This window comes from Thalia democratica, unplaced genomic scaffold, assembly GCF_965202585.1.
Source record: "Thalia democratica unplaced genomic scaffold, ktThaDemo2.hap1.1 HAP1_SCAFFOLD_1547, whole genome shotgun sequence".
NCBI lineage: Eukaryota > Metazoa > Chordata > Thaliacea > Salpida > Salpidae > Thalia > Thalia democratica.
In genome coordinates this window covers 2,501-12,500 of record NW_028140390.1, presented here as the reverse complement: position 1 = coordinate 12,500, position 10,000 = coordinate 2,501, and the positions used below count along the sequence as shown (strand labels likewise).

General features: G+C 34.1%; 4 non-coding genes and 1 pseudogene across 4 annotated transcripts; all 5 read left to right on the top strand.

The window, feature by feature from the left end:
• Positions 1–242: 242 nt before the first annotated feature.
• LOC145848596 (5S ribosomal RNA) lies at positions 243–361 on the top strand. The gene has a single exon (XR_014372059.1). It is a non-coding gene; the product is annotated as a 5S ribosomal RNA (ribosomal RNA).
• Positions 362–3,003: 2,642 nt separating this feature from the next.
• On the top strand, positions 3,004–3,122 carry LOC145848588 (5S ribosomal RNA). Its single transcript, XR_014372052.1, has one exon. It is a non-coding gene; the product is annotated as a 5S ribosomal RNA (ribosomal RNA).
• A 3,650-nt stretch (positions 3,123–6,772) lies between these two features.
• Positions 6,773–8,580, top strand: LOC145848592 (small subunit ribosomal RNA). Its single transcript, XR_014372056.1, has one exon. It is a non-coding gene; the product is annotated as a small subunit ribosomal RNA (ribosomal RNA).
• Positions 8,581–8,762: 182 nt separating this feature from the next.
• On the top strand, positions 8,763–8,915 carry LOC145848599 (5.8S ribosomal RNA). The gene has a single exon (XR_014372062.1). It is a non-coding gene; the product is annotated as a 5.8S ribosomal RNA (ribosomal RNA).
• Positions 8,916–9,137: 222 nt separating this feature from the next.
• LOC145848595 (large subunit ribosomal RNA) overlaps positions 9,138–10,000 on the top strand; it is a pseudogene marked incomplete at its 3' end in the record, with an annotated part of 3,363 nt that continues 2,500 nt past the window's right edge.

The window sequence follows — 10,000 nt, the reverse complement described above, 5'->3', positions numbered from 1 at the left end:
ATTATCATAGTATTTAATATAGAATATAGTTAACAATCTTTTAAACAAAGTCTTAAATAAAGTTACAGGGAGTAATTGTAATTAAAACACCAAAAAAATAGGTTTTAATAAAAAAAATACTTACATCAAGTTAAAACTTTATAAGGATTAATTTTAAAATATCAAATTGATTGTAAATCAAGTGCAAATAGGTTTTTTAAACAAACCGAAGGGTTTATAAAGGCTTGTAAACGCTCTCAAACGCCTACGACCATACCACACTGAGCACACCCCATCTCGTCCGATCTGGGAAGTTAAGCAGTGTCGGGCGTGGTTAGTACTTAGATGGGTGACCGCTTGGGAATACCACGTGCCGTAGGCTTTTGCTTTTTGAATTCATCTTTTTTGTACTATTTTTCTTTCTGACCTATTTATACTTATTACTCGTTTATTTACATTTCTTTAACGCTTAAAAGAAAAGTAAATTCTAGTTATTAGCAAATAAAAACTCAAGCCAATCAGATAACGTTATTTGCTGTTTAAACCAATTAGAGCGCTAAAAAAGTGGTTTGACCAGTTTGAGATATCGAAAAAATAATGGCACCATCTTGTAGAGTACAATTTTCTGAGTTGAAATTAATACAATTAGTCTTTTATACTAAAACTTTAAAGTTTTTTTGTCCAAAAACAAATAAAAGCGTGGCTACTTGAAAAATCAAACGAAAATAAATTTTGCACTTTTGTATTGTGAGTCATAATAAGTTATTTACTGTTACCAACAGATACTAGCAAAAGCTTTTTAAAGTTTTGTATTAACTTAATGTATTTGTAATTACTTTTACTTAATAGAAACTATTGAATTACGTTTACTTAGTTTACTTTTGTATGTGTATTAAATATATAGCAATTTTGTTTGAACTTAAATAAGGACTATTAAACTATTAAAAGAAAACTATCAAAGTTTACTAACTCAAAAGCTAAATCTTAGTTTTATTGTTATAAACATTTATGTTGTAATTTACTAATAACTAAATGAGTTTATTTCAAACAAAAAGAATTAAATAATGTTATGTTATGTCAAGCCTACTATATGAGGTATATAGGTATATAAGGTATACAAGCTTATGTTTGAAAATTATAATAATAAAAATAAAAATAAATATTTAGTTGGTAAAATTTGTATGTTTTAATATGCTTTGAAATTAGAGTTAGTATAGAAGTTTTTTTTTAAATATAATAAATATAAATTTAGTAACTGTTAGTTTTATACTTTAATAAAAGAAATATGGTTAACAAGTAAGTTAAAAATGAAAGAAGCATAAAAAAACACACTAATTAACTGCTTATTCAATAGTTTGATTATTTAATTATTTTTCTGTTATATAGTTTAATCGTATTGTATAAAAAATACAGAGGTTTAAAGTAAGTTTGAATAAAAATAAAACAAAACATATAAAATAAGCATTAGTTCAAATACATAGTTTTTTTTTTCTAAGAAAATTTAATTCTTTAATAATAAGTAGTAATTTAAATAAAAAATAATACAAATAAAGTTGTACAATATATATACAATAGTTTGTCAAACTAGGCAAACACTACTAGGCAAAAAACAAACTAGGCAAAAAACCTACAAAGTAGGCCACCACTACAATCCAATGTTCCAACTGGAAATTCAATGAGATCGTTACTGTACTTGTGATGAACGTTGATAATCCCCAAGATTGTAAGTCGAAGGCCTTACCCAACCTAACCAGCGCACTGGTTTTCTTACAACTGAATTAATCAACATTTAATATTGAATATAATCATTATTGATAGATAGAGGAATGTTGACAATCAACAACAGATTGTAGGTCAAAGGCATTACTCGACCCAAGTACCCACAACCTAGATTGAACAACATTTATTAGATAGATTTGTTTATTGATAGATAGAGGAATATTGTCAATCCACAACAGATTGTAAGTCAAAGGCATTACTCGACCCAAGTACCCACAACCTAGATTGAACAACATTTGTTAGATAGATTAGTTAGATAGATAAATAGTACAGTATAATCTCAAAGAATTTGAAGCCCGAACATTGAACGATAGTGGTGTTTCGTGACGACTAGCGGGATTCGATCTCTCAACCTTCTGCTTATGAGTCAGCTGATAAGACCACTGACCCACCGCGCCACGACAAAGATAAAGAAATATTTTGCTATATAAATAGGTTGATTTTTCAGTGAACTTCAAGTGTCAATTGTTCAGTGTCAATTACAGTGAACTTCAAGTAAGATATACAACAGTATATATATTTCCGAGTCTGACTTTGAGTACTTTTTATATATTATTAACAAGATTTTTTAGGAGTAATATCTGTTTAGTTCTTTAATATATCTTTAAAATAATAATATTTTTTAAGGTGTTTAAAACTTTTAGAAGCTGTATGTAATGTCTTTTAGTTTAATAGTTCTTTAAATTAGTAAAAAAAAAATAAGCATGGTTGAGTTATCAAATTAAACAAAATAGAACGTCAAGTATTTAATTACTAAAATTAATTTAATTAAAAAAAAATCTCAGGTAATCTAAAATGTCAGGAATTATTTAAAAATAAATATAAATTTAAAACTTATTATATTGAAAAGATTGATGAATAATACTCTTGAATGTATGAAATGTTTGTATTTGTAATGCAATAACATAAATGGATAGATCAATGACAAATTGTAAACATATTGTATTATTTTATTTTACGATTTTATTTTATTTATTTAATAATTCAATAAACTTTACTTCTACTTGTCCTGGTCTTAGGTAATTTATAGATAACAATAATTTAAACAAACACTTTTGTACAGTTACAATACAGTTTTAGTACAGTTTGGGAGTAACTGTTGATTAAAAAAACAAAAAAAAAGTTAATTCAGGTTAAAATTTTATAAGGAATAATTTTAAAATATCAAATCGATTGTAAATCAAGTGCAAATAGGTTTTTTAAACAAACCGAAGGGTTTATAAAGGCTTGTAAACGCTTTCAAACGCCTACGACCATACCACACTGAGCACACCCCATCTCGTCCGATCTGGGAAGTTAAGCAGTGTCGGGCGTGGTTAGTACTTAGATGGGTGACCGCTTGGGAATACCACGTGCCGTAGGCTTTTGCTTTTTGAATTCATCTTTTTTGTACTATTTTTCTTTCTGACCTATTTATACTTATTACTCGTTTATTTACATTTCTTTAACGCTTAAAAGAAAAGTAAATTCTAGTTATTAGCAAATAAAAACTCAAGCCAATCAGATAACGTTATTTGCTGTTTAAACCAATTAGAGCGCTAAAAAAGTGGTTTGACCAGTTTGAGATATCGAAAAAATAATGGCACCATCTTGTAGAGTACAATTTTCTGAGTTAAAATTAATACAATTAGTCTTTTATACTAAAACTTTAAAGTCTTTTTGTCCACAAACAAATAAAAGCGTGGCTACTTGAAAAATCAAACGAAAATAAATTTTGCACTTTTGTATTGTGAGTCATAATAAGTTATTTACTGTTACCAACAGATACTAGCAAAAGCTTTTTAAAGTTTTGTATTAACTTAATGTATTTGTACTTAGTTTAAATTAATAGAGTTTATTTGGTTTACTTTATTATGTGTATTGAATGTGCTAGTATCTAAAAATAAATACAACTAAAACAAAACAAACAAGGAGAGTACTTGAATAGAACCAACACAATTTACAGACCAGTTGTGTACTAAATTTAAAGAAATTCTGAATAGTGAATATGCAATTATTATTATAAGTTCAAAATTCACTTTAATTTAAATTAATGTATTTTGTAAATTGGTTTTATTTAATAGATAGTAGTGAATTACTTTATTTAATTTACTTTAGTATGTGTTGTATAACTTAATTTAAACCAGAAGCAAAACGGGATTATACTTTCAATAAACTACACAATTTACAGACCAGTTGTGTACTAAATAAAAAGCTATTGTGAATAGTGAATATGCAATTATTATTATAAGTTTATAAGTTCACAGTTTACAAAAGCTTTACAATTTAGTTATTATTTTGTTCATATTTGCATATCTAATTTATGAAAAGTTAGTGTTATGTGTTTTGGCTTTTTAATTTCTTTATTTGTACAACTGTTAGTTTTATATTCTAAAGAAACATTTTTAAATAAATATGTTTAACAAGTAACTTAAAAATAGAAGAAATATATTGTATATATTGAACTATTTATATTTATTCTAGCTATTTGCTTAGTGTATTTATTAATGTGATTATTTTATTTTGTTGTTTGTCTTATAGTTTAATCGTATTGTGTTGAAATATATATAACAAATACAGAGGTTTAAAGTAAGTTTAAATGAAAATAAAATAAGACATATAGTTGAAATATAAGTTTAAAAAAATATTTTTTTTTATTTCTTTGTTTGTTTGATTGTTTGTTTATTATATAATCGCGACGTTTCATTTTATTACTTTTAAGCATACTAAATATAATAATAGGTATAGTTAGAGGAAAAATTCAATTAGTTTCTAATGTAATAAAAAAGTTTATTTCCACAAATAAATAAATACCTGAAAAATCAAATGAAAAATAAATTTCGCACTCTTGTATTGTGAGTCATAATAGGTTATTTACTGTTACCAACAGATACAAGCGAAGGCTTTTTAAAGTTCTTGTATTTGTATTGTTATTTGTACTTAGTTTTATTAAAATGACAGTATTGATGGTTACGTTTATTAAGTATGTTTATTTAACGTTATGTAACTCAAGTAAAACCAGAAGCAAATAAGGAGACTACTTTCAATAAACTACACAATTTACATACCAATTGTATACTAAACTTAAAGCTATTCTATTCTATTTTATTCTTGATAGTTATTTTAAAGTTATTAAATTATACAAATGTATTTTGTAAAGTAGTTTTATAAAGTTACTATAGTTTATTTAACTTACTATAGTATGTGTTATATAACTTTAATTAAACTAGAAGCAAAAAGGGAGACTACTTTAAATAAACTACACAATTTATTGTTATATATAACTCTAATAAAACCAGAAGCAAAAAGGGAGACTACTTTAAATGAACTACACAAATTAAAATTATATTATTATTTATAAATCAATCGTGTTGTGTTTCAAAATAAATTTTTCAAATAATGTTTTACAAGTATTTATCAGTTATTTAGTTTTCTTTTTATAGTTTAGCCGTATTGTTTTATTTATTTGTTATTATCTTTATTTAATTGTTTGCTTATTATATTTATCGCCATGTGCTTAAAAAATAAAACAACTATATAGATTTAAAAAGTAAGTTTAAATAAAAATAAAATGAAACATATAAAATAAGTTTATGATTTTTTTTTCATTATTATTATTTTTATTTCATTGTTTGTTTATTATATCTATCGCGATGTGCTTAAAAAATAAAACAACTATAAAGGTTTAAAAAGTAATTTTAAATAAAGATAAAATGAAACATATAAAATAAGCTTATGTTTGATTTTTTATTTTATTTTTATTTAATTGTTTGCTTATTATATTTATCGCGATGTGCTTAAAAGAATAGAACAAATACAAAGGTTTAAGTTGTAAGTTTTAAATAAAATAAAATGAAACATACAAAATAAGCTTATGATTTATTATTATTATTATTATTATTATTTTTATTTCATTGTTTGTTTATTATATCTATCGCGATGTGCTTAAAAAATAAAACAATTATAAAGGTTTAAAAGGAAGTTTAAATAAAGATAAAATGAAACATATAAAATAAGCTTTTGTTTGATTTTTTTATTTTATTTTTATTTATTTTTATTTAATTGTTTGTTTATTATATTTATCGCGATCTGCTTAAAAAAATAAAACGAGTATTAAGGTTTGAAAGGTAAGTTTAAATAAAAATAAAATGAAACATATAAAATAAGCATATGTTTTTTTTTTTTTTTTTATTATTATTATTATTTTCATTCAATTTTTTGTTTATTATATTTATCGCAATGTGCTTAAAACGATAAAACAAGTATAAAGATTTAAAAAGTAAGTTTAAATAAAAAATAATACAAATAAAGTTTATTTATAATAAACAAACATATTTAAAACATTAAAAAAAGTAGTTTATATATATTATTTTTTATTTATTTCTTTTAAACATATTAAATAAAGTATAAAAAAAGTATTAAAACATTTAAACGTAGCATAAATAAGCTTAAAACATTAAAATAATTGAAAAGAAACAAACAAATTGAAAAAAATCGGCAAAAAAAGTTCAACAGCAACATTTGAGCATCATACACGTATGCATTACTTTACACTAGTGAGAGAGACGTGTTTGTGCGTTCGGTCGACTTGGCGAGAAAGCGGGCTTAAAGCATTACTGTTTAGCACCCGAGGCGCGGCTATTGCAGCGGCGGCGAACGTGCTATGTAAACGCATTGGAGCAGCGTATGAAAAACTACAAGCGTCCAGCGGCGGTAGGCTTATAGCTTTGCGAAGTCGTCGAGACGAGTAGCCGACGCAGGCAGGCACGGCTCGAGGCGGGTAACTGCAGCAGACAGATGGCGTGTTGCTGCTGACGAGTTAACCGGCAGAAGGCAAACGGTTGGTCGGGAGAAAGAACAGTCAGTTGTATAGCTGCATGCTGCAGTCGACGCGGGCTGGCGCTTTAAACAGCAAAAGGCCGGCGCCGACTTTCAGTAACGTTCGCAAGGCTTTTAAGCCGAGTGATAGAAAAGGTCTGTATTTATACAGTAAAAACGCTCAGTCGAGCAACGGGTTTAAACGCCCTCGGATAGTTATCTGGTTGATCCTGCCAGTAGTCATATGCTTGTCTCAAAGATTAAGCCATGCAAGTGTAAGTACGAGCTCACGTACAGTGAAACTGCGAATGGCTCATTAAATCAGTTATGGTTCATTTGATTGTACGCTTTTACATGGATAACTGTGGCAATTCTAGAGCTAATACATGCGTAAAGCGCCGAACTGACGTGAGGCGCGCATTTATCAGACCAAAACTAACCGGCTTTCGGGTCGTTACAATGGTGACTCTGGATAAGCTTGCGGATCGCACGGCCTAGTGCTGGCGACATCTCATTAAAGCAACTGCCCTATCAACTATCGTCGGTACGGTATCGGCCTACCGAGGTTGTAACGGGTGACGGAGAATCAGGGTTCGATTCCGGAGAGGGAGCCTGAGAAACGGCTACCACATCCAAGGAAGGCAGCAGGCGCGCAAATTACCCATTCCCGGCTCGGGGAGGTAGTGACGAAAAATAACAATGCAGACCTCGTACGAGGTCCTGCAATTGGAATGAGTACACTTTAAACTTTTTAACGAGTATCCATTGGAGGGCAAGTCTGGTGCCAGCAGCCGCGGTAATTCCAGCTCCAAAAGTGTATATTTAAGTTGTTGCGGTTGAAAAGCTCGTAGTTGGATATAGGGACGGCGAGGTTGGTCGGTCGAAAGGCTAGCACTGGCCTCGTTGTTCTTGTTGGTCGGTGCCTTCGCGGTGCTCTTAACTGAGTGTTGCGGTGGTCCGGCAAGTTTACCTTGAAAAAATTAGAGTGTTCAAAGCAGGCTTTACGCTTGTATAATGTTGCATGGAATAATGGAATAGGACCTCGGTTCTATTTTGTTGGTTTTCGGAGCACGAGGTAATGATTAATAGGAACGGACGGGGGCATCCGTACTGTGCCGTTAGAGGTGAAATTCTTGGATCGGCGCAAGACGAACGACTGCGAAAGCATTTGCCAAGAATGTTTTCTTTAATCAAGAGCGAAAGTCAGAGGTTCGAAGACGATCAGATACCGTCCTAGTTCTGACCTTAAACGATGCCGACTAGCGATCGGGCAGTGTCGAACTTAAGAACTGTCCGGCAGCTTCCGGGAAACCAAAGTCTTTGGGTTCCGGGGGAAGTATGGTTGCAAAGCTGAAACTTAAAGGAATTGACGGAAGGGCACCACCAGGAGTGGAGCCTGCGGCTTAATTTGACTCAACACGGGAAATCTCACCCGGCCCGGACACAGCGAGGATTGACAGATTGAGAGCTCTTTCTTGATTCTGTGGGTGGTGGTGCATGGCCGTTCTTAGTTGGTGGAGCGATTTGTCTGGTTAATTCCGATAACGAACGAGACTCTTACTTGCTAAATAGCTGCTCGACCCATTGGGTCGGAGACAACTTCTTAGAGGGACTAGTGGCGTTTAGCCACACGAGATTGAGCAATAACAGGTCTGTGATGCCCTTAGATGTTCGGGGCCGCACGCGCGCTACACTGACCGGATCATCGTGTGTTCCCTAGGCCGAAAGGTCCGGGTAATCCGTTGAACCCCGGTCGTGCTAGGGATAGGGACTTGCAATTGTTTCCCTTGAACGAGGAATTCCCAGTAAGCGCGAGTCATTAGCTTGCGTTGATTACGTCCCTGCCCTTTGTACACACCGCCCGTCGCTACTACCGATTGAATGGTTTAGTGAGGTCCTCCGATTGAGCCTGGTACGTGCGGCAACGCACTCGCCGGTGTTCGAAAAGACGATCGAACTTGATCATTTAGAGGAAGTAAAAGTCGTAACAAGGTTTCCGTAGGTGAACCTGCGGAAGGATCATTAACGAATCGAAATTTGATTTCAAGCGACGTCTCTTCTTCGAAGGGACCGAGCCCTGTAACTGTTATAGTTCGGTCGCGTTGCTTCCTGACAGCGGGAGTAATAATTCAGCACGCAAGTGCTGGCGCGGCCGCTTCTTTTTGAACACGATTTTTTGGTTGCATTGAGATTGATTAACACGAGAGATCTCTTAGCGGTGGATCACTCGGCTCGAGCGTCGATGAAGGACGGAGCTAGCTCCGAGAAGTAATGTGAATTGCAGGACACATTGAGCATCGATATTCTGAACGCGTATTGCGGCCTCGGGTAATCCTGGGGCCACGTCCGTCTCAGGGTCTTTAACACACCGATCCTTTCATTAGTTTGAAAGTGCCTGCGACTCGTTTCTGTATTAAGGAGCGTGTCGTCAAAGACAGCTGGTCTGGCGATTTCACAGCTGAAGCGTGAGCAGCCTGCTGGCCTCGGGTGAGGTAGCAACGACGGTAGGTGCTCGAGAATAAGTTAAGTGACTTCAAAAGGCCGACGTACAAAGCGCATGTACTTTTATAGTACATCACTTTTGACCTGAGATCGGGCGGGACGACCCGCTGAACTTAAGCATATCACTAAGCGGAGGAAAAGAAACTAACAAGGATTCCCCTAGTAACGGCGAGTGAAGCGGGATAAGCCCAGCGCTAAATCCGAGCCTTTTTGGAGGGCGAGGAAATGTAGCGTATGGAATTCAGCATGCGGCGAACCAACGACTGCCCACGTTCTTCTGATCGAGGCCTTTTCCCAGAGCGGGTGTTAGGCCCTTGGCGGCGGTCGTAATTCGTCCTAGCGGTTTTCCCGGAGTCGGGTTGTTTGGAAATGCAGCCCTAAGCGGGTGGTAAACTCCATCTAAGGCTAAATACTGGCTCGAGACCGATAGCGAACAAGTACCGTGAGGGAAAGTTGAAAAGCACTTTGAAGAGAGAGTTAAAGAGTACGTGAAACCGCTTGGAGGCAAACGGAGGCGCCCATCGAGTCGCCGGACGTTTTCAGGCGCTGCGAGAGCTGTCCTACTGTTTGAGTGATCTTCGGAGACTCTTACGGTTGCGCTGGCGTCGCGGCGCTGCACTAGCGTTCGGCGAGGGCCGCGACCGGTTGCTGGGCTGACTTTGGTCGTTCGCAAGGTAGCTCTTCTTCGGAAGAGTGTTATAGGCGTTCGATTAGCTTCGGCTCGGCGACCGAGGAGAGATTCCGCGTCGGTCTTCGGACAGGCTGCGTGTTGATCGCTGGAATACGGCTTTGGAAACTGCTCGCAGTCTCTAGAGTTTGTACAAGGCCTTCTTCGCGTTAGCGCTCAGACGCCAGGGGTCTGCGGCTTAAGCTGGCCACGTCTCCGACCCGTCTTGAAACACGGACCAAGGAGTCTAACACGCGCGCGAGGTGTTGGGCAGTA